General features: G+C 42.3%; 1 pseudogene; it reads left to right on the forward strand.

The window, feature by feature from the left end:
* LOC107973200 (tubulin beta-8 chain-like) overlaps positions 1 to 22,425 on the forward strand; it is a 126,710-nt pseudogene that overhangs the window by 33,587 nt on the left and 70,698 nt on the right.

Below are 22,425 nucleotides of genomic sequence, written 5' to 3' on the forward strand. Positions count from 1 at the left end.
TCTTTTGTTAGGTGTTCTGAGCTGCGGGGCTCCCTCGGGCAGAGGCTGCATAGGTCGCCCCCTTTCTGGACTGGCCCTCTGGAGGGAGGCATGCCTCGCTCCCTCGTTGCCCAGGATCCCACATGTCTCACCTCTCTCAGTGCTCTGAGAGTGGGGGCTCCTCCTCCGATCGAGTGCTGGCCACAGATCTCCCCCTCGGTATCCCTAGCTACGTGCCACAGCCCTGGGGACACCAGGAAGTCCTATGGCTTGGGGTTGGGCTCTCGCTGCGCTGGGGAATCCAATGTGCTCCTGGGTCACGGGGAAGGTACTCAGGTGGAGCAATGCACTCAGGCTGGGCTGCAGAGGCTGCACTGTGCACCTACTCTTGCAGAGTGGCTAGGCATGGGCCCTGGGAGGGGCCAGTGGACAGGAGGACTTGCAGAACGGAGGCACCCAAGTCCCACAGGGAAGCTGCCACTGCTGTCTCCTGGCTCAGACGTCAGCTGCTGCCAGAGTCTCCTCCAATTAAAATTGATTTAATTAGCTTATTGTTCTGCGGGCTGTACAGGAAGCATGATGCTGGCACCTGCTTGGCTTCTTGGGAAACTTACACTCATGGCTGAAGGCGAAAGGGGAGTCAGCACTTGACATGGCCAGAGCAGGAGGAAGAGAGAAAGATGGGGAGGTGCTGTACACTTTTAAACAACCAGATCTCACTGTACAGTTCCAAAGACGGATGGTGCTAAACCATTCATAAGAAGTTTGTCCTGTGATCCAATCACCTCCCACCAGGCCCGACCTCCAACACTGGGGATTACATTTCAACTAAGTTTTGGACACAGATCCCAACCAGATCATTCCATTCTATGGAATGCTACCGTGTAATGCATCATCTATTATCATTAATTCAAAATAAATTAAAGACTGAAATGTAAGACCTAAAAGTACAGAACTCCAAGAAGAAAAAAAATAAAATCTTTATAACATTGTAATGAACAATTACTTCCTGGATATGACACCAAAAGTATAAGCAACCAAAGCAAAATTAGATAGATGGGAGTACATCAAACTTAAAAACTTCTGTGTAGCAAAGGAAACAATCAACAGAGTGACAAGGCAACATATATAGAAAGGGAGAAAATATTTGCAAATCATATAACTGGTACGGAGTTAATATCCAGAAACTTATTTTAAAAAGTCTTATAACTCAACAACAAACAATAACTTGACTAAAAAATCAGGTGGGGTGCAGTGGCTTATGCCTGTAATCGCAGCACTTGGGAGGCCAAGGAGGGAGGATTGTTTGAGGCCAGGAGTTTCACGTTAGCGTGAGCAACATTTTGAGGCCCATCTCTACCAAATTATGTTTTTTTAATTAGCTGGGTGTAGTGGTCCATGCCTTAAGTCCAAGTTACATGGGAGGCTGAGGTGGGAGGTTAACTTTAGCCCAGGAGTTCAAGACTAGCCTGGGCAACATAGGGAGATCCCAACTGTACAAAAAAGTTAAAAAATTAGCTGGGTGTGGCGGCACTTGCCTGGAGTCCTAGCTACTTGGGAGGCTGAGGTGGGAGGATTGCTTGAGCCCAGGAGTTTGAGCCTAAAACGAGTTATAGTCACACTTTTCTGTAATGTCACAGAAATGGGATCACACATTATGTGATCTTTTCAGAGTGGCTTCTTTCACTTAGCGATGTGCATGTCAGATTCATCAATGTCTTTGCATGGCTTCATAGATCACCCCTGTTTCTCGCTGAATAGCATTCTATTGCATGGATGTACCCAACTTGGTTATTCATTCACCTATTGAAGGTCATCCTGACCCCTTAAAGTATTTGGCCATTATGAAGAGATCAACTGTACATAACAGCATATTGGCTTTTGTTTGGACTTAAGTTTATAAAGTTGTTATCTAAATACCTAGTAGTTGGCCATGCGCAGTGGCTCACACCTGTAATCCTAGCACTTTTGGAAGCTGAGGTGGGTGGATTGCCTGAGCTCAGGAGTTTGAGACCAGCCTGGGCAACACGGTGAAACACCTTCTCTACTAAAATACAAAAAATTAGCCAGGCGTGGTGGTGTGTGCCTGTAGTCTCAGCTACTTGGGAGGCTGAGGCAGGAGAATGGCGTGAACCCAGGAGGTGGAGGTTGCAGTGAGCCAAGGTCGCACCACTGTACTTCAGCCTGGGTGACAGAGCGAGACTCCATCTCAAAAAAACAAAAAACAAAACAAAAACAAAACCAAATAAACAACAACAACAACAACAAAAAACAAAAAAAAACCCCCCCAAACCTAGGAGTGCTTCTATGGTGAGAGCATGTTTAACTTTAATATAAACTGCTGTATTGTTTTCTGAAGTTGCTGTATCATTATGCATTCCACTATCATTGAATGAGAGTTCCTGTTGCAACTTATTTTAATTTTATTTATTTATTTGTTTTTTTGAGAGAGAGTCTTGCTCTGTAGCCCAATCTGAGTGCAGTGGCATGAACATTGCTCACTGCTGCCTCTACCTCCCAGGCTCAAGCAATTCTCCCACCTCAGCTGGGATTACAGGCATGTGCCACCAGGGCTGGCTAATTTTTTTTTTAATTTTTGTTAAAGATGAGGGTCTCACTATGTTGCCCAGGCTGGTCTTGAACTCCTGGTTTCAGTTGATCCTCCTGACTTTGCTTCCCAAACTGATGGGATTACAGGCATGAGCCACTGTGCCCCGCCTCCTGTTGTAATTTTTATTGCATTAAAAAAAGATTTTAGTCAGTTTAGTAGATGCTCAGTGGTATACCATTGTTGCATTAATTTGCTTTTCCCTCTTGACAAGTGCCATGAGCGTTCTTTTGGATGCTTGTTTGCTGTCTTATATCATTTTTAGTGAGGTGTCAACCTTTTAGTTGTGTTGTTTTCTTGTTGAGCATTAGAATTTCTTTGTATATTTTGCATATAAGTCATTTTCAGGTTTGTTTTATAAATATTTTCTCTCAGTCTGTGGCTTTGTTTTTGATTCTTGTAACAGGATGTTTCACAGAGTAGACATTTCAAATTTTAATAAAGTCCACATTATCAATTTCTTTTTCTTTTATGGACTAGCTTTTGCTATTGTATCTAAAAATTTATCACCAACCCAAATCCATGTAGGTTTTCTTCTATAACTTTTACTATTTTATATTTGGAAATTTAAGTCTATAGATTACCTTGAGTGATTTTTTGGTTGACCCGTGAAGTTTGTGTCTTTGTTCATTCCCCCACTATGGTTTCTGTTGTGCTGTCACCACTTGTGGAACAGACTTTTCTTTCCCCATTGAATTGCGTTTGCCCCATGACAAAATCAGTTAACTGTATTTATTCGGGTCTTTTGGGTTCTCTATTGTGTTCCATTTATCTTTTTGCTTATTCTGTCACCAATATCACTCTTCATTACTTTAGCTTTGTGGTAAAGATAACAATACTAAGTTATTGTTTCTGAACGAGGACTATCTGCATTTATTTATATATTTTTTATTCCTCTCAACCATGATTCAGTTTCCTGAATGCATATTTGTTTGTCTTTTGTTAGATTTATACTCAATGAATTGAAATTTTAAAGAATATCATTTACAATAGCACACCCAAAATTTAATTCATTAAGTTCAAATTATTCCTATACATTATTGGTGATATAAAAAAAATCAGCTAGGGCTGGGCGCGGAGGTTCTCGCCTGTAATCCCAGCGCTTGGGTGGCTGAGGCGGGAGGATTGCTTGATCCTTGGAGGCGGAGGCTGCAGTGAGCCAAGGTCATGCCACTGCCTCTGCAGCCTGGGCTACAGAGCAAGCCTCCGTCTCTAAAATAAGAAAGAGAAAAAGAAAAAGAAAATCCATTGACCTTTGTCTACTGGCCATCTTCTTTACTTGTTAAAAATCTCCATGCGTTCTGATCAAGGCATGTGATGGTGGGCTCGATTTCAGTTGAAATTTCCAAAATCATGGCCCGGAGTAATCTGGAGGCTGAATTTCAGAGATTCCCGAGGGCTGCCGCGAGGGGGCGCCCAGCCCCTGCTAAACCCGAGCGCTGCGCGCTTGAGCCGTATCTGATCCGCAAGGCGGCGTTGCGGGGCGTTTACCGTGAGGACAGAGCTTCCTCCCCTCAGGACGCGGCTGGGGGAGGCTGCGGCCTCGGGAGACATGGGGACACTTGGGGCCGCGTCCACAGTGAGACAAGGAGACGCTGCTGCAGCTTCGGGACACCTGGGGCCGCCCAGGCGAAGATGAGGAAAAAGCTTCCTGTTGCCGTTGAGTGTAGCGGCGGGAGCGCGGCCGTGTTTCCCTGTCCGCCGTTTGTAGCGGGACCTCACTTTATATTAATAAAAGCGTCCCCTCATGAGGGCTTGGGCTGGTCACCCCCAGCGCAGGCCAAGATGCAGGTTATGGATGTGAGTTTGTTTCTGGGGAGAGACCCTGGTACCAGGAGAGGAGACGCGGTCAGGAGGTTGGGGACGGGAAGGCGCCACAGCCTGAGGCCAAGAAAACAGGCGCCCCCGGATCAGTGCTCGTTTTTTTTTGTTTGTTTGTTGTGTGTGTATGTGTGTGTGTGTGTGTGTGTGTGTGTGTGTGTTTTGAGACCGAGTTTCGCTCTTGTTGCCCAGGCTGGAGTGCAGTGGCGCCATCTCAGCTCACTGCAACCTCCGCCTCCCAGGTTCAAGCGAGTCTACTGCCTCAGCCTCCCGAATAGCTGGAATTACAGGGACCCGCCACCAAGCCCAGCTAAGTTTTTGTATTTTTAGTAGAGATGGGGTTTCACTATGTTGGCCAGGCTGGTGTCAAACTCCTGACCTCAAGTGATCCACCTGCCTTGGCTTCCCAAAGTGCTGGGATTGCAGGCAGGCCTGAGCCACCATGCCCGGCTGCTTTTTTTTTTTCTAAATTAAAAAAATTTTTAGGCTGTCTTTGCTTTGATAAAATACATAGGAGTATTTTGTGTGAAGTTGCTGTAACTGCTGGGGAATCCAAGAGAAGGGATAAGTTAAACTTTGCTATTGCAATATTCCTAGAAGAAGGAAATTATTGTAAACTATAAACAACCACATTAATACCTTGTCAGTAAAGCAGAGACATCAAACTTCATTATAGAGGCCAAACCAATCCAAATCCAGGTCAGTGGAAGCTGTATACCAAGCGCCCTGCTGTCATGTCAGTATTGCGGCTGTCATATCAGTATTACAGGTGTCATATGAGTCTTAGGGGTGTCATAGTACTCTTGTGGGTGTCATCAGTATTGCGGGTGTCATGTCTGTATCGTGTGCATCATATCACTGTTGCAGGTGTCCCATCAGTCTTATGGGCATCATATCAGCCTTATGGGTGTCATATCATTATTAAGGGTGTCATATGAGTCTTAGGAGTGTCATGAATCTTGCGGGCTTCACATCAGTTTTAAGGGTGCCATAGCAGTCTTGCAGGTATCATCTGCATTGTGAACGTCACAGCAGTGTTGTGGGTGGGTATTACGATATGCCATGATATGTTATACCAGTATGACACCTCTTCTGAAAACAGTCATACCTAGACATAGTGCTTTGTTTGTTTGTTTGTTTGTTTTGAGACGGAGTCTCGCTGTGTCGCCCAGGCTGGAGTGCAGTGGTGTGGTGGAGTGGTGTGATCTCTGCTCACTGCAAGCTCCACCTCCCGGGTTCACGCCATTCTCCTGCCTCAGCCTCCTGAGTAGCTGAGACTGTAGTCTCAGCCACCATGCCCGGCTAATTTTTTTGCATTTTTAGTAGAGACGGGGTTTCACTGTATGAGCCGGGATTGTCTTGATCTCCTGACCTCATGATCCGCCCGCCTCGGCCTCCCAAAGTGCTGGGATTACAGGCCGGGAGGCGGAGGTTGCAGTGAGCCGAGATTGCACCACTGCACTGCACCCTGGGTGACAGAGCGAGACTCTGTTTTGGGGGGAAAAAATAAACTCATACATGGAAAATTCCAAAACATTGCTGAAATAAATTCAAGAAAACTTTTGGCGGAAATTCACAAGCTGATCCTATCATTTATATGAAATTTCAAGGGATGCAGAATAGCCAACATAGTGTCAAAGAAACCAACTCAGAGGCTCACATTTCCAAATTTCAAATCTTACTAGAAAGCAACATTAACAAAAACAACATGATTTTGGCATCATCAATGGAATAGATCAATGGAACTGAATTCTGAGTCCAGATAAACCCATACTCCTATGAGCAATTGTTTTATTTTTTGAGGCAGGGCCTCACTCTGTCTCCCAGGCTGGAGTGCAGTGGCACAATCATGACTCACTGCAACCTCTATTTCCTGGGCTCAAGTGATCCTCCCACCTCAAACCTCCCAAGTAGCTGGGACTAGAGGTGTGCACCACCACAGCTGGCTAATTTTTTTTTTTTTTTTTCAGGTAGGGTCTTTCTCTCCTGCCCAGGCTGGCCTCAAACTCCTGGCCTCAAGTGATACTCCTCTCTTTGTCTCCCAAAGCATTGGGATTACAGGTGTTAGCTACCATGTCCAGCCTGCTGATTTTTAAAAATGGAATTTCTTTTTCCTTTCTTTTTTTCTCTGGGCATGGTTTTGCTCTGTTGCCCAGATTGGAGTGCAATGGTGCGAACGCAGCTTATTGCAGCCTCAACCTCCTGGGCTCAAGCAATCCTCCCTCCTCCGTCTCCTGAGTAACTAGGACTACAGACGTGCACCACCACACCTAGCTAATTTTTAAGTTATTTGTAGAGAGAGGGTTTCCCTGTGTTGCCCAGACTGGCCTGAAACTCCTGGGTTCAAAAGATCCTCCCACCTCAGCCTCTCAAACTGCTGGGATTACAGGTGTGAGCCACCACCCCTAGACTGGAATTTTTTTCATAATTACATTCTCACGTTGTTTGTTTCTAGTTTCTAGAAATATAGCAGATTACTGTGTATTGAGATTTTGTGTTGTAACTTTGCTTACTTTACTAGTTTTAATAATATTTTGGGGGTTCTTAATGATTTTCTGTATGTAAGATAGATCATGTGATCTGTGAGTAGACAGTTTTGCTGTCCCCTTTCACATATGAGTGCTCTTTACTTCTGTTTCTCTCCTATTTGTTGTGGATGGAACTTCCCATACAGTGTTGAATACAGTGATGAAAATGAGCATTGATGCCTTGGTGGTGATCTTAGGAGTAAAGCACTGGGCCCTGACAATGGAGATGGTGCTGGAGGCCGATTGTTGTGTTTAGAAAATTCCTATCTCAAGGTCAGGGGTCAGGGTCAGTGTTCAGGGTCAGGGGTCAGGGTCGGGTTAGGGTCAGGGGTCAGGGTCGGGTTAGGGTCAGGGTCAGGGTTAGGGGTTAGGGTCAGGGTCAGGGTCAGGGTTAGGGTTAGGGTTAGGGTTTAGGGTTAGGGTTAGGGCTTTGAATAAACTTATATGGTAGCCAAGTTGTGGTTACAGTGGGCCTTGGGTGAGACCAAGTTCTATGCCTACTTCAAGTGTGAACCAGCACAGTCTCAGTGGTGATGGCCTCAGGGGTGCTTATGTTACCCCAACTCCAGCTCCACATGCCTCAGCACAGAAAGAGAGACTGCTGGTTTCAGAGAAAGAAAGGGAAGAGAACAAGAATCTCTACTTGATAAATCAAGAGAATTTTTCTTAATGTTAATCCAAGGCCACCAAAGCAGTACCTCTACGTGTTTGCTACTGTGTTTTTGGGCTTGGGACCTAAGTGTCTTTGAACACCTGGAAAATGTTCCCAAAACTAATGGGCACAAAGAAGCCCAGACTGTGAAGACTACAATAAAGACTGAACTCTTCAATGCCCAGATATGGATGAACATCTACAAGTATCAAGGCCATCCAGGAAAACATGACCTCACCAAACAAGCTAAATAAGGCACCAGGGGCAAATCCTGGAAAAATAGAGATATGTGACCTTTCATACAGGAAATCCAAAATAGCTGGTTGAGGTAATTCAAAGAAATTCAATATAATGCAGAGAAGGAATTCAAAATTCTATCAGATAAATTTAACAATGAGATTGAAATAAAAAGAATAAAGCAGAAATCCTGAAGTTAAAATGCAATTATCATACTGAAGAATGCATCAGAGTTACTTAGAAAAATTGATCAAGGAGAAGATAGATTTAGTGAACTTGAAGTCAGACTATTTGAAAAGACAAAGTCAGAGGAGACAAAAAAGAATGAAAAATAAAGCATGCCTACAGAATCTAAAAAATAGCCTCAAAATAGGAATCTAAGAGTTATTGACCTTAAAGAGGTGGTAGAAAAAGAGATAAGAGCTAAACATTTATTGGCCCGGTGCAGTGGCTCACGCCTGTAATCCCAGCACTTTGGGAGGCTGAGGCGGGTGGATCACAAGGTCAGGAGATCAAGGCCATCCTGGCTAACACGGTGAAACCCCATTTCTACTAAAAATACAAAAAGAAATTAACTGGGCGTGGTGGGGGTGCCTGTAGTCCCAGCTCCTTGGGAGGCTGAGGCAGGAGAATGGCGTGAACCCAGGAGGCGGAGCTTCCAGTGAGCCGAGATCGCGCCATTGCACTCCAGCCTGGGCTACAGAGCGAGAGTCTGTCAAAAAAAAAAAAAAATTAAACATTTATTTAAAGAAATAATATTAAAAACAATTCCCCAACATTTGATATCAACATTCAAGTACAAGAAAGTTACAGAACATCAAGCAGATTTAACCCAAAGAAGACCACCTCAAGGCACTTAACTGAACACCCAAAGGTTAAGGATAAAGAAATGATTCTAAAAGCAGCAAGAGAAGAGACACAAATAACATTCAATGGAACTCCAATACATCTGACAGCAGACTTTTCAGGGGAAAATTTACAGGCTGAGAGAGTGGCATGACATATTAAAAAAGCTGAAGGAAAAAAAAAAAGACTTTTACTTTAGAATAATGTATCTGGCAAAAAGTCCTTTAAACTTGACAGAGAAATAAGAACTTTTCCGACAAACAAAAACTGAGGTATTTCATTAACACCAGACCTGTCCTACAAGAAATGCGAAAGGGAGTTCTGAGCCTGAAAGAAAAAAAGTGAGTGAGCAATAAGAAGTCATCTGAAGGTACAGAACTCAGTAGTAATAGCACATGGAAAAACACAGAATATTATAACATGGTAATTATGGTGTGCAAAAATCTCAAATAGAGTAAACAATAAACCAATAAAAAATAACTACAACATATTTCCAAGACATAGACAGTAAAATAGGGAAGGAAGAGAAACAACAAAAAGTTTAAAAGAATGGCAATGGAGTTAAAGTGTAGAGTTTTTATTAGTTGCTTTGCTTGTTTCTTTGTTTATGCAATCAATGTTAAATTGTCCACAGTCTAAAATGATGTGTTATAAGATATTATATTCAAGCCTCATGGTAATTTTAAATCAAAAAGCATACCACAGATGTACAAAAAGTAAAAAGCAATAAATCAGATAATATTAAAAGATAAATCACCTTCACTAAAAGGAAGACAGGAAGAAAGAAAAGAACAATGAGAGGACAAAAATCAATCAGAAAACAAGTAACAAAATGGCAGGAGTAAGTGCTTATCAATAATAACATTGAATGTACATGAACTAAATACTCCAATCAAAAGACAAATAGTGGATGAATGGATAGAGAAGCAAGACAATAATCTATGACCTACAAAAAAATACTTTACCTGTAAAGATACATTTAGACTGAAAATAAAACAATGGAAATAGTTATTCCATGCTGATAGAAACCAAAAAAGAGCAGAAATAGCTTTACTTATACCATACAAAAATAGATTTCAACAAAAGACTGTAGGAAGATATTAAGAAAGTCATTATATAATAATAAAGAGATCAATTCTTCCAGAGGATATAATAAGAAATATATATGCACCCAACACTAAAGCACCTAGATAAATGAAGCAAATATTATAAGAGCTAAAGAAAGAGACCTCAATACAATAATGGCTGGACACTTCAATACCCTACTTTAGTCATTGGATAGACCTTCCAGACAGAAAATCAACAAAGAAACATCAGACTTAATCTGCACGGTATAACAAATGAACCTAATAGATATTTACAGAAAATTTCATTCAACAGCTGCAGAATACACATTGTTCTTCTCTGCACATGGGTTATTTTCAAGGATAGACCATATATTAAGTAACAAGTCTGAAAACATTTAAAAAAATTGAAGTAATATCAAGCATTTTCTCTGACCACCATGGAACAAACTAGAAATCAATTAAAAAATGAATTTCAGAAACTATACAAACACTTGGACATTAAACAATATGCTCTTTAATGATCAGTAGGTCAATAAAAATGTTAAAAAGAAAATGGAAAATTTTCTTGAAACAAATAATAGAAACATAACATAGCAAAACCTGTGGAATATGGTAAAAGAGGTACTATTATAAAAGGAAAATTTATAACTGTAAGTGCCTATATAAAAATCAGAAAAGCTGCAAATAAATAACCTAACAATACATCTTAATTCACTAGAATAAAAAGGCCAAACAAAACTCAAAATTAGAAGAAAAGAAATAATAAAAATTACAGCAGAAATAAAATGAAGAAAACAGTGCAAAAGATCAATGAAACAAGAAGTTGGTTTTTTGAAAAGTAAAACAATTAATGAATATTTAGACAGCTAGCTAAAAAACAGAGATGATACAAATTAATAAAATCAAAGGTGAAAAAGGAGACATTACAAGTAACATTTCAGAAAATCAAAGGATCATTAGTGGCTACTATAAGTAATTGTATGCCAACAAATTAGAAAACCTAGAGGAAATTAATTCTTAGACACACATAACTTACCAAGAATGAACTAGGAAAAAATCCAAAACCTGAACAGACCAATAACGAGTAACAAAATTAAAGCCATAATAAAAAAATGTCTGTAGGACCAGACTGAAAAATAGAGAAGGAAAGAACATTTCCAAACTCATTCTTTGAGGCTAGTATTACACTGATATCAAAACAAGACAAAGACACATTTAAAAAGAAAACTACGAGCCCATATTTGAGAATATTGATGCAAAAATTTGCAAAAAACCTAGCAAACTCAATTAAACAATACATAAATAGGTAATTCATAATGACCAAGTGGAATTTATCCCAGAGATACAAGGATGGTTCGACATGCAAATCAGTCAATGTGATATATCATATAAATAGAATGAAGGGGCCAGGTGCAGTGGCTCACACCTGTAATCCCAGCACTTTTGGAAGCCGAGATAGGTGGATCTCCTGAGTTCAGGAGTTCAAAACCAGCCTGGCCAACATGGCAAAACCCCATGTCTACTAAAAATACAAAAATTAGCCGGGTGGAGTGGTGGGCACCTGTAATCCCAGTTACTTGGAAGGCTGAGGCAGGAGAATCGCTTGAACCCGGGAGGCAGAGGTTGCAGTGAGCTGAGATCATGCCATTGCACTCCAGCCTGGGTGACAGAGGAAGACGTCATCTCAAAAAAAAAAAAAAAGAATGAAGGACGAAATCCATATAATCATTTCCATTATGCCTAAAAAGTATTTGATAAAATTTAATATTCTTTAATAATAAACCCTTTGAAAACTGGGTATGGAATGAACATATCTCAACATAATAAAAGTCATATATGACAGACCCCCAGCTAGTATCATACTAAGTGGGGAAAAACTAAAAGCCTTTCCTGTAAAATCTGGAAGATGACAAGAATATCCACTTTTACCACTGTTATTCAACATAATTCTGAAATTCCTATCTGGAGCAATCAGACAAGAGAAAGCAATAAAAGGCATCCCAATTGGAAAAGAAGTCAAATTATTGTTTTTGCCAGTGATATAATCTTATATTTGGAAAAACGTAAAGACTCCTCTGATAGGGTTTTAATGTGTGTCCCCTCCCAAATTTAATTCTCAATGTTGGAGGTGGGCCAGGTGAAAGGTGATTTAACCATTGGGGTGGATTACTCATAAATGGCTTAGCACCATCCCACTTGGTACTATCTTCATGATAGTGAGTGAGTTCCCATAAGACCTGGTTATTTAAAAGTGTGTAACAACTCGCCCCTCTGTTTTTTTGCTCCTGCTTTTTGCCCTATGATGTGCAAGATTCTGCTTCAACTTTTGCCATGACTGTAAACTTCCAGAGGCCTTCCCAGAAGTGCATACCAGTGCTGTGTCTTCTCTACAGCCTGTAGAATCATGAGCCACTTAAACCTCCTTTCTAAAAAATAAATTACCCAGTCTCAGGTATTTATAGTGATGGGAAAAAAGCTTAATACAGAAAATTGGCACAAAGGAGTGGAAAATTGTTATAAGAATACCTGAAAATGTGGAATCAGCTTTGTAATTGGGTAAACAGGCAGAGGTTGGAAGAGTTTGTAGGATTCAGAAGAAGACAGAAAAATGAGGGAAAGTTGAGATTTTCTTAACTTTGAATGGCTTTGACGAAAATGCTGATAGTGATCTGGATGGTGAAGGCTGAGCTGAGGAGGTCTCAGATGAAAATTAGAAACTTATTAGGATCGAAGCAAAGGTCATTCATGTTGTCTTAGCAAAGTGGTTGGCTGAATTTCTGTCATGCCCTAGGGATATATAAAAGTTTGAATTTGAAAGTGATGATTTAGGGTTTCTGTTGAAAAAATGTCTAAGCACTAAAGCACTGAAGATGTGGCCTGGCTGCTTCTAACAACCTATGCTCACATGTTGCAGCAAAAAAAAGTAAGTTGTAATTTATTTTTACTTGCAAGGGAAGCATAGCGTAAAAGCTTAAAAACTTTGCAGCCCAGTCATGTGGCAGAAAAATAAAAAGCTTTTACAAGAGAGGAACTCGAGCAGGCTGTGGAGCAATCACTTGTTAGAGATATTTGTATAACTTAAAAAAAAAAAGCAAGTGTTGATAGCCAAGACAATGGGGAAGAGGAATTGAAGGCATTTTAGAAATCTAAAAGGCAGCCCCCATCACAGACCCTGAGGCCTAAAAGAAGAGAATAGTTTCTGGGATCAGGCCCAGGAACTGCTGCCTTGGGTAGCCTTAGAACATGGCTCCCTGCATCCTGGCCACTGCTCCAGCTCCAGGTGTAGCACAAATTGGCCCAGTTACAACTCCAGTCACTGCTTCAGAGGGTGCAAGCTATAAGCCTTGGTAGCTTTCATATGTTGTTAGGCCTGTGAGTGTACAAAATGCAAGAGCTGAGACTTGGGAGCCTCCACCTTTACTTCAAATAATGTATTAAAAAGCTAGGGTGTGCAGGCAGAAGCATGCTGCAAGGGTGGAGCCCTCATGGAGAACCTCTACTAAAACAATGCAGCAAAGAAATGTAGGGTTACAATCCCCATGTGGGTTCCCCACTGGGGCATGGCCTAGTAGATCTGTGAGGAGAGGATCACTGTCCTCCAGATCCCAGAATGGTAGACCTAGCTACAGCTTGCACTTTGCACCTGGAAAAGCCAGAAGCACACAAAACCAGCCAGAGGCACACAATACCAGCCCATGAGAGCAGCTGTGGGGGCTGAACCATGCAAAGCCACAAGGTCTAAACGTCCCAAGGCATTAGTGTGCCCTGGAAATGGGACATAGAATCAAAAATAATTATTTTGGAGCCTTAAAATTCAATAACTCCCCTTCTGGGCTTCAGACTTGTATGGGTCCTGTGGCCTCTTTTTTTTTTTTTAGCTGATTTCTTCCTTTTAGAATAGGAGTATTTACCCAATGCCTATGCCCCATTTGTATCTTGGAAGCACTTAATTTGTTTTTTATTTTACAGGCTTATAGGAAGAATAAACTAGCTTTGTCTTAGATGAGACTTTTGACTTTTGAGTTAAGGCTGAAATGAGTGAAGACTTTGGGGATTATTGGGATGTCATGATTGTATTTTGAAATATGAGAAGGATATGAGACTTGGAATGGCCAGGGGCAAAATGATATAGTTTAGGTATGTGTTCCCACCAAAATCTTATATTAAAATGTAATCCTCAATGTTGGAAGTGGGCCTAGTCGGGAGGTGATTGAATCATGAGGGCAGGATTTCCATGAACAGTTTGGCATCATTTCCTTGGGTGCCATTCTCACAATAGTAAGTTTTCATGAGAGCTGGTTATCTACAAGTGTGTAGCACTTCCCCCCTGCCCTCACACTTACCATGTGATGTGCAAGCACTGGATTTATTTTTCACCTTGATTGTCAGTTGTCAGAGGCTTGACCAGAAGCAGAAGCCAGTGCTATGCTTTCTGTACAGCCTGTAGAACCATGAGCCAATTAAACCTATTTCCTTTATAAATTAACCAGTCACCGATTATTTTTACAGCAATGTGAGAATGGCATAATATTTCCATCAAAAAACTATTAGAAGTAATAACTTGAGTAAATTTGCAGAATACAAAATTAACATATACAAATCAGTAGGATTTCTATATGCCAACAGTCAACAAACTGAAAAAGAATTCAAAAAAGTAATCCTATTTGAAATAGCCACAAATAAAACAAAATGTGTGGGAATTTACCAAAGAAATAAAAGTTCTCAACAGTTAAAAATGTAAAACACTGATAAAAGAAATGAAAGAGAAGACAAAAAAATGGAAAGTTATTTCTATGTTCACAGATTGGAAGAATCAGTATTTTAAAAAATGTCCATATGATCCAAAGCAATCTATACATTTCATGCCATCTCTATCAAAATAACAGTGACATTCCTCACAGAAATAGAAAAAAAATCTGAAATATATATGGAACCACAAAACACCATAATAGTCAAAGCTATTCTGAGTATATAAACCAAAACTGTAGGAATCCCATTACATGGTTTTAAATTGTACTATCAAGCTGTAGTAATTAAAACAGCATGACACTAGAATAAAAAGACATAAAGACAAATGGAATGAAATAGAGAACTTAGAAACAAACTCATACAGCTAAACTAATTTTCAACAAAAGTGTCAATAACATACAACAAAAAACAAGACAGTTTCAGTAATAAATAGGGCTGGGAAAACTGGCAAGCCATAGGCAGAAGAATGAAACTAGAACCCTATTTCTTGCAAAATACAAAAATCAAATTAAAATGAATTAAGGACTTAAACCTAACGCCTCAAACTATCAAAATTTTACAAGAAAACACTGGGGAAACTCTTTAGGGCATTGGTTTGGACAAAAATTTCTTAAATAATTCCCCATAAGCACAGACAACCAAAGCAAACATGGACAAATGGAATTACAGCAAGTCAGAAAGCTTTTTTAAAGTGAAGGAAACAATAAACAAAGTGAAGAGAAAACCCACAGAATGGAAGAAAATATTTGTAAATTACCCATCTGAAAAGCAATTAATAGTTACATGATATGGTTAGGCTTTGTGTCCCCACCCAAATCTCATATTGAATTGTAATCCCCAGGTGTTGAAGGAGAGACCTGGTAGAAGGTGATTGGATCATGGGGTTGGTTTCCCCCAGGCTGTTCTTCTGATAATGAGTGAGTTCTCATGAGATCTGATGGTTTTATAAGGGGCTTTTCCCCCTTTGCTTCACATACATGCTCTCTCGCCTGCCATCATGGAAGAGGTGCCTGCTTCCCATCTGCCATGATTGTAAGTTTCCTGAGGCCTCCCCAGCCATGTGGAACTGTGACTCAGTTAAACCTATTTCCTTTATAAATTACCCAGTCTCGCCAGGCGCAGTGGTGCATGCCTGTAATCCCAGCACTTTGGGAGGCTGCGGCGGGTGGATCACGAGGTCAGGAGTTCAAGACCAGCCTGGCCAAGATGGTGAAACCCCGTCTCTACTAAAAATACAAAACTTAGCTGGGCATGGTGTCAGGTGCCTGTAATCCCGGCTACTCAAGAGGCTGAGGCAGAGAATTGCTTGAACCCAGGAGGTGGAGGTTGCAGTGAACCGAGATCATACCAGTGCACTCCAGCCTGGGCGACAGAGCAAGACTTCATCTGAATACAGAAATAGATAAATAACCCAGTCTCAGTTTTTTTATAGCAGTGCAGAAACAGACTAATACACTACAATATATTGAGTTCAAAACATTCTATAGAAAAAATATAATCAATTAAAGAGTGGACAAAAATTTAAATGGACATTTATGAAAAGAAGACATACAAATGGCAAATAGGCAAGTGAAAAGGTGCTCCACATTACTGATCATTATAGAAATGCAAATCAAACCCAAAATGAGATATCATTTCACCTCAGTTAAGGTGGCTTTTATCTAGAAGTCAGTCAAAAACAAATGTTGCTAATAGCCAAGATTTGGAAGAAACATAAATGTCCATCAACAGATGACTGGATAGAGAAAATGTGGTACATATACACAATGGAGTGCTATTCAGCTATAAGAAAGAATGAGAGTCTGTCATTTGCAGTAACAGAAATGGAACTGAAAGTCTTTATGTTAAGTGAAATAAGTCAGGCACAGAAAGAAAAATGGCACATGTCCTCACTTATTTGTGGGTGCTAAAATTTGAAATAATTGATGTCATAGAGAGTATAAGGGTGGTTACCAGAGGCTGGGAAGGGCAGTGGGGGAACAGGGGGTTAGTGGGGATGTGAAATGGGTACGAAAAATTGTTAGAAAGAATGAGTAAGACAGTATTTGATAGCACAACAGGGTGATTATGGTAAAAAAAATTTTAATTATATATTTTATAAAAACTAAAATAGTATAATTGGATTGTTTATAACACAAGCTATAAATGCTTGAGGGGACGGATACCCTGTTTTTTATTATGTATTACTTGTTACATGCCTGTATCAAAGTATGTCATGTACCCCCATAAATATATACACCAACTATGTACCCATAAAAATTAATTAAAAATTACAATTAAAACCAAAGGGAGGAGAGTCTAATGAGGCAGGTGTGACCCATGGCTTGAACTAGCTTTTCAGGGTAACTTTGGAATGTCCTTATCCAAGAAGGGGGGTCCATTTAGTCAATAGGGGCTTAGAAATTAATTTTTAGTTTGTAAGTGGAAAAAAGAGAATTTTTAATCCTGAGCCATAGCTCTCAGTCAGTCAGTCCCTGCAGGGAACCCAGTTCTTTACTCTGGAGATAAACACTATTTTTCTTTTCCACTGAATAACACCACATTTCAAAATGAGGGGAAACATCTTGAAACTAAGAGGTATGGCCTTATTAAATTTGATTTGGTTTCCATTGTAATTAATTTAATCACATGTGTTCTAGAGTTTGTCCTCAGTCTTCTCCTACTTTAGGCTCATGATCTGTTGAATTTGCTCAGCTCCCTGCTCAACAGCAGGAAATCAGAATTATTTAAAAGCCTCATTGTGGCTGGGAGCAGTAGCTCATGCCTGTAATCCCAGCAATTTGGGAGGCCAAGGTGGGCAGATCACTTGTTATCAGGGGTTTGAGACCAGCCTGGCCAACAGAGTGAAACCCCATTTCTACTAAAGATACAAAAATTAGCTGGGTGTGGTGATTCATGCCTGTAATCCCAGCTACTTGGGAGGCTGAGGCAGGAGAATCACTTGAACCTGGGAGGCGGAGGTTTCAGTAAGGCAAGATGGTGCACTGCACTCCAGCCTGGGCAGTAGAGCAAGACTCTGTCTCAAAATAATAATAATAAATAAAAATAAAAATCTCATTGTGTTTCAAACAAAATTTCTTTTGCATATCAACTGTGTCAACTTGCATATTAACTATAATCATTTTGTTTACTTTATATCCAATCGAGAAATCTTTGAGGACTAATTTCACTCTTTTCTGCCATTTTGGTAAACATACCAAATGCCACCATACAAAATGCACAAAATTCCTGAGAAATACATTTTCTCCTTGAGGAGTAGAATTGCTGTGTTAGAGGAACTCATGGTTATCAAGCTTCTAGTTTAATAAACATGACTAGAATTCTCTATCTTAATATGAGTAGCTAGGTACTCACAAGGCATCTAGAAGGTTAATACCTATGGTCTGGAAATAGCCACATTTTTTTACTGGCCACAGATTACAATTGCAGAATATTTATGGCCATACAAGACATCTTCCACCAAGCCTGAAAAATGTATAAATGTCCTAGGAGTGCAGCATTTTTTGTTAAAGATAATATTAACGAGCTAGCTTAGGTTAACGGGTTAATGGTCACTGTTAAAACCAATAGCCCCGACTTTAGTGAGTACATCTGCACCTTCCAAGTTTAATTATAACTCTTTCTCTTTATAGTTAGAGTACAGACACTAACAAAAGACAATGCATTCCTGCTCTTGTTTTCTGAGGATGTCCAACTCTGTAATGGAGTCATTTCTAATAAACTTGCTTCTTTCACTGTGCTCTCTGACTCACCTCAAATTTTTTACTGCACAAGATTTAAGAATCCTACTTTGTGGTCTGTATCAGGAACCTCTTTTCCAGCAACATCTTTCAGCAACACCATGAAGGGACACCAAGACAAGACCCCCACTCCAAGGAAAACAATCCACATAGAATCATTCAGCTGGCAAGTGGGCTGTCTTTTAGAGTCGCGAAGCCATTCAGGTTGGCAAGAATGATTACCCACTATTACTTAAGTGAGAGGCCCTAGGGTATAATATTAGGATGAGAGACTCAGCCCAAAGTTAGAGACCTGGGGGTGTCATACTCAGATTAGAGGCCAAGCCCACAGGGTTAGAGGCCCTGGGGAATATTGAGAAGAATGGATTTGGCTAAACAAGATGTTTGCCACTTTCTGTTTTTGGACTGTCCAACTTGTGCTTTGTCCCTCACCTGAGTGCTCTGCATATTGTTGCCTTTCTGCCCACTGCCTCCGTTTTGCAGTAGCCTGGAGGCTGCCCCAGGAAAGAGGCCCCAAACAGTTTAGCTTTTACTTTCCTTAGTGATCCTCTGACTTTTAGCCTTGATGTCTTAGAGCTATTGCTGCTACCACTTTTCTAGTTGGCAAAGCTAATAAACTAACATTAGAACAGCACCTACAGGTTTTTGACCCCACAACAAGGGAAGGTGGTCCTAGAAGCTAAAGGGCACCAGTGGATAATAGGAGAATATTTATGAAAGTGTGAGGCCTTATTGCTAGACCGACCCTCCAGACATAACCCTTAAAGCCTGGCAAACCATAAACCCAGCTACTTACCTGTCAGAGTCCACAGGTGCTCCCAGCCTTTCTGGCATACAGGTTGTATTAGTCTGTTCTCACGCTGCTAATAAAGACATATCTGAGGCTGGGTAATTTATTAAAAAAGAGGTTTAATTGACTCACAGTTGCACGTGGTTGGAGAGGCCTCACACTCATGGCAGAAGGCAGGTGAGGAACAAAGTCACATCTGTTACATGGCAGCAGGCAAAAGAGCTTGTGTAGGGAAACTCCCCTTTATAAAACCATCAGCTGTAATCCCAGCACTTTGGGAGTCCAAGGCAGTGGATGACCTGAGGTGAGGAGATCGAGGCCAGCCTGGCCAACATGGTGAAACTCCGTCTATACTAAAAGTACAAAAATTAGACAGGCATGGTGGTGGGCACCTGTAATCCCAGCTACTCAGGAGGCTGAGACAGGAGAATCGCTTGAACCCGGGAATCAGAGGTTGCTGTGAGCCAAGATCATGATAATGCACTCCAGCCTGAGCAACAGAGCAAGACTCTGTCTCAAAAATAAATAAATAAATAAACCACCAGATCTCATGAGGCTTATTCACTGTCACGAGAACAGCATGGGAAAGACCCATCCCCCGATTCAATTACCTCCCACTGGGCCCCTCCCACGATATGTAGGAATTATGGGAGCTATAATTCAAGATAAAATTTGACTGGGGACACAGCCAAAGCATGTCACAGGTTATGAAACAAATTTATTCTAGCAGGCCAGACGTAGGAGAGATGAGCCCCTTGACCATCCCAAGGAAGAGTGGTTAACAGATGCAAGTTTTTTTATGCATCAGGAAAACAGGAGGGCTAGATATGCTATTAGTAGTCAGCACAAGAGAATCAAGGCACAAGCCTTGCTGGCCTCGACCTCAGCTCAAAAAGCTGAGTTAATTGAACTTACTAGGCCCCTGCAGTTGGAAAGGATTTAAAAGTTAACACTTACACTGATTCCAAGTCTGATTTTTTAGTGCTTCATGCTTATGCTGCAATTTGGAATGGGTGGGGACTCCTGACCCCAAAGGGCTTTTCCATACAACATCATTCAGATTTTGGGCTTGTTAGAATGCTGCTTTGCTGCCAAAAAGTGACTATAATTAATTGCAGAGGAGATCAAAAGAGAGACTGACCATGTAAAAGGAAATGCCCTTGTAGATGCCACAGCCAAGGCCCCTGCACTGAAAGGGCCAATGAAGCTTGTGGGCGTGCCGGTCAGCATACATAGAACTGGGCCGGAATACCCTGAAGAAGAACAAAAATGGTCCAGGGATTGCATTTCAGTCCAGGGCCCCTCGGGCTGAATGATGGTAATAAATTACTAATGCCAAGTACCAATCACAGGAGTATAACTCAGCACTTTCATGATTCTTTTCACCCTAGAAGGGATTCTTTGTTTCTGTTAATGTCTCATTTGTTTATAGGGGTAAATCTTTTCAAGACACTAAAACAGGTGACTTAGCCCTGTGAGCTCTGTGCCTGACATGACCCAAACGGCCAGCAATTTTCTCCTTCTCCAGTTAAACCTGTCCAAAATTGAGGAACCTATCTACATGAGAACTGGCAACTCTAATTTACCCTGAAGCCTTTCTGCAGGAGATTCAAATATTTGCTAATGCTTACTGATACCTTCACTGGTTAGATCGAGGCATTCCCCACCCCATCTGAAAAATGTTTACCAGAAGAAATAACTCCTCAGTTTGGGTAATCCAAAAGCCTGCAAAGTGACAATGGCCCATCTTTCACAGCAGGCGTAACCCAACACCTATCCTCAGCTTTAAGAATCCAATATTACCTTCACTCTGCTGGAGACTGCAGTCCTCTGGAAAGGTGAAAGGGCTAATCCTAAAGAAGACTAGCTAAATCAGAGGCCTGACTATCTCTAACACCCATAGCTTACTGCGGGTTTGAACTGCTCCAAAGTAAAACGTATAATTAAGTCCTGTTGAGTTAACATGTGGAAGGCCTTTCCTAACCACAGATCTCCTAATAGATGAAAAGACTCATCAGTTACAAAAATATGTCATCAATCTGGGACAGGTGCAAAGGCACTCTGTGAATATGGAAACAAGAGTCTTCCCCTCCCACATGGGAGGAAAAATCAGTTTCAGCTCAGCTAGGAATTTAGTCTTACTAAAGACGTGGGAGGAAGTTCTTCAGCTGAGCAGCTTTCCCCAACGTGGAAGGGACCATAGCAAGGATACCTGAGTTCTCCAACAGACGTTCAACGCCAAGGGATTCACAGGTGGGTGCACCTGTGTGGAAGTAAAGCTGTTGCTTATTCTGGGAGCCCAGTTGGAGGCTGAGGGAGGTGGACGCGGGGCTATTTAAGCGTTAGCGGAGGGCGGGCTGGGTCGCTGCGCCTCTGCTCCTCCTTCTCGCGCTTCTGTTGCCGCCCTAATCCTGCCTTAGCCATGAGGGAGATTGTGCTCACGCAGATCGGGCAGTACGGGAACCAGATCGGGGCCAAGGTTGGCAGCCGGGGCTCTGAGGTCCCAGCCCGGGCCTGCCGGGTGGCCGGGGAAGATGTTGGCAGTGGCGGGAGCGGTGCCCCTGCATTGCGGCCCCTGGGCTCCCTGTCGGGGACGGTGGAACTGGGCGGCTGGTGAGGCGGCTGGGGTGGACCCCAGGGACAGGGCGGCCTAGGGATGGGGGTGCGGATGAGGGTGGGGGTGGGAGAGGGGCTGGGGCGCCTCCGTGACTCAGCCCCGGCCTGTCTGGCCCCTCCTGTCTGTTGCAGTTCTGGGAGGTGATCTCTGATGAACATGCCATTGACTCCGCTGGCACCTACCATGGGGACAGCCACCTGCAGCTGGAGCGCATCAACGTGTACTACAACGAGGCCAGCGGTGAGACCCTCGTCCTTCCCCCACCGCCCTCCTGGGAACGTAGCTCTCCCCTCGCTCATGCCCTCCCTCCCCACGCAGGTAGCAGGTACGTGCCCCGCGCTGTGCTCGTGGATCTGGAGCCGGGCACCATGGACTCTGTGCGCTCGGGGCCCTTCGGGCAGGTCTTCAGGCCAGACAACTTCATTTCCGGTGAGCTGCGGGCGAGGACTGGGGTGCGGCTCCTTAGCCAGGGCAGCTCAAAATCTAGGAACACCCCAAGGTCATCCTGTGGGAACTGTGGCGCCAGGGCCCCTGAACACCCTCCTATCCGCCGAGTCGAGTCGCTCAATCTGCCTGTCCTAAACGGGCTTCGGGAGGAAGGCCCGGGTGTCTCCTCAAGGTGAGGAGCTACTGATGTCCTTGCCGGGAGCTGAGCTGGGGTCGTGGCTACTGCCTTTCCTGAGAATGGGCAGGAGCCACCTGCAGCGAGGTCTGTGAGCCCGTCTCAGGTTTGACTCCTGTCTTAATTTCTAACAGGGGAAGCTGCTGTCCTGTAACTCTGGGGGAGCGGG

The sequence above is a fragment of the Pan troglodytes genome, chromosome 13 (genome assembly GCF_028858775.2).
Source record: "Pan troglodytes isolate AG18354 chromosome 13, NHGRI_mPanTro3-v2.0_pri, whole genome shotgun sequence".
NCBI classification, from domain to species: domain Eukaryota; kingdom Metazoa; phylum Chordata; class Mammalia; order Primates; family Hominidae; genus Pan; species Pan troglodytes.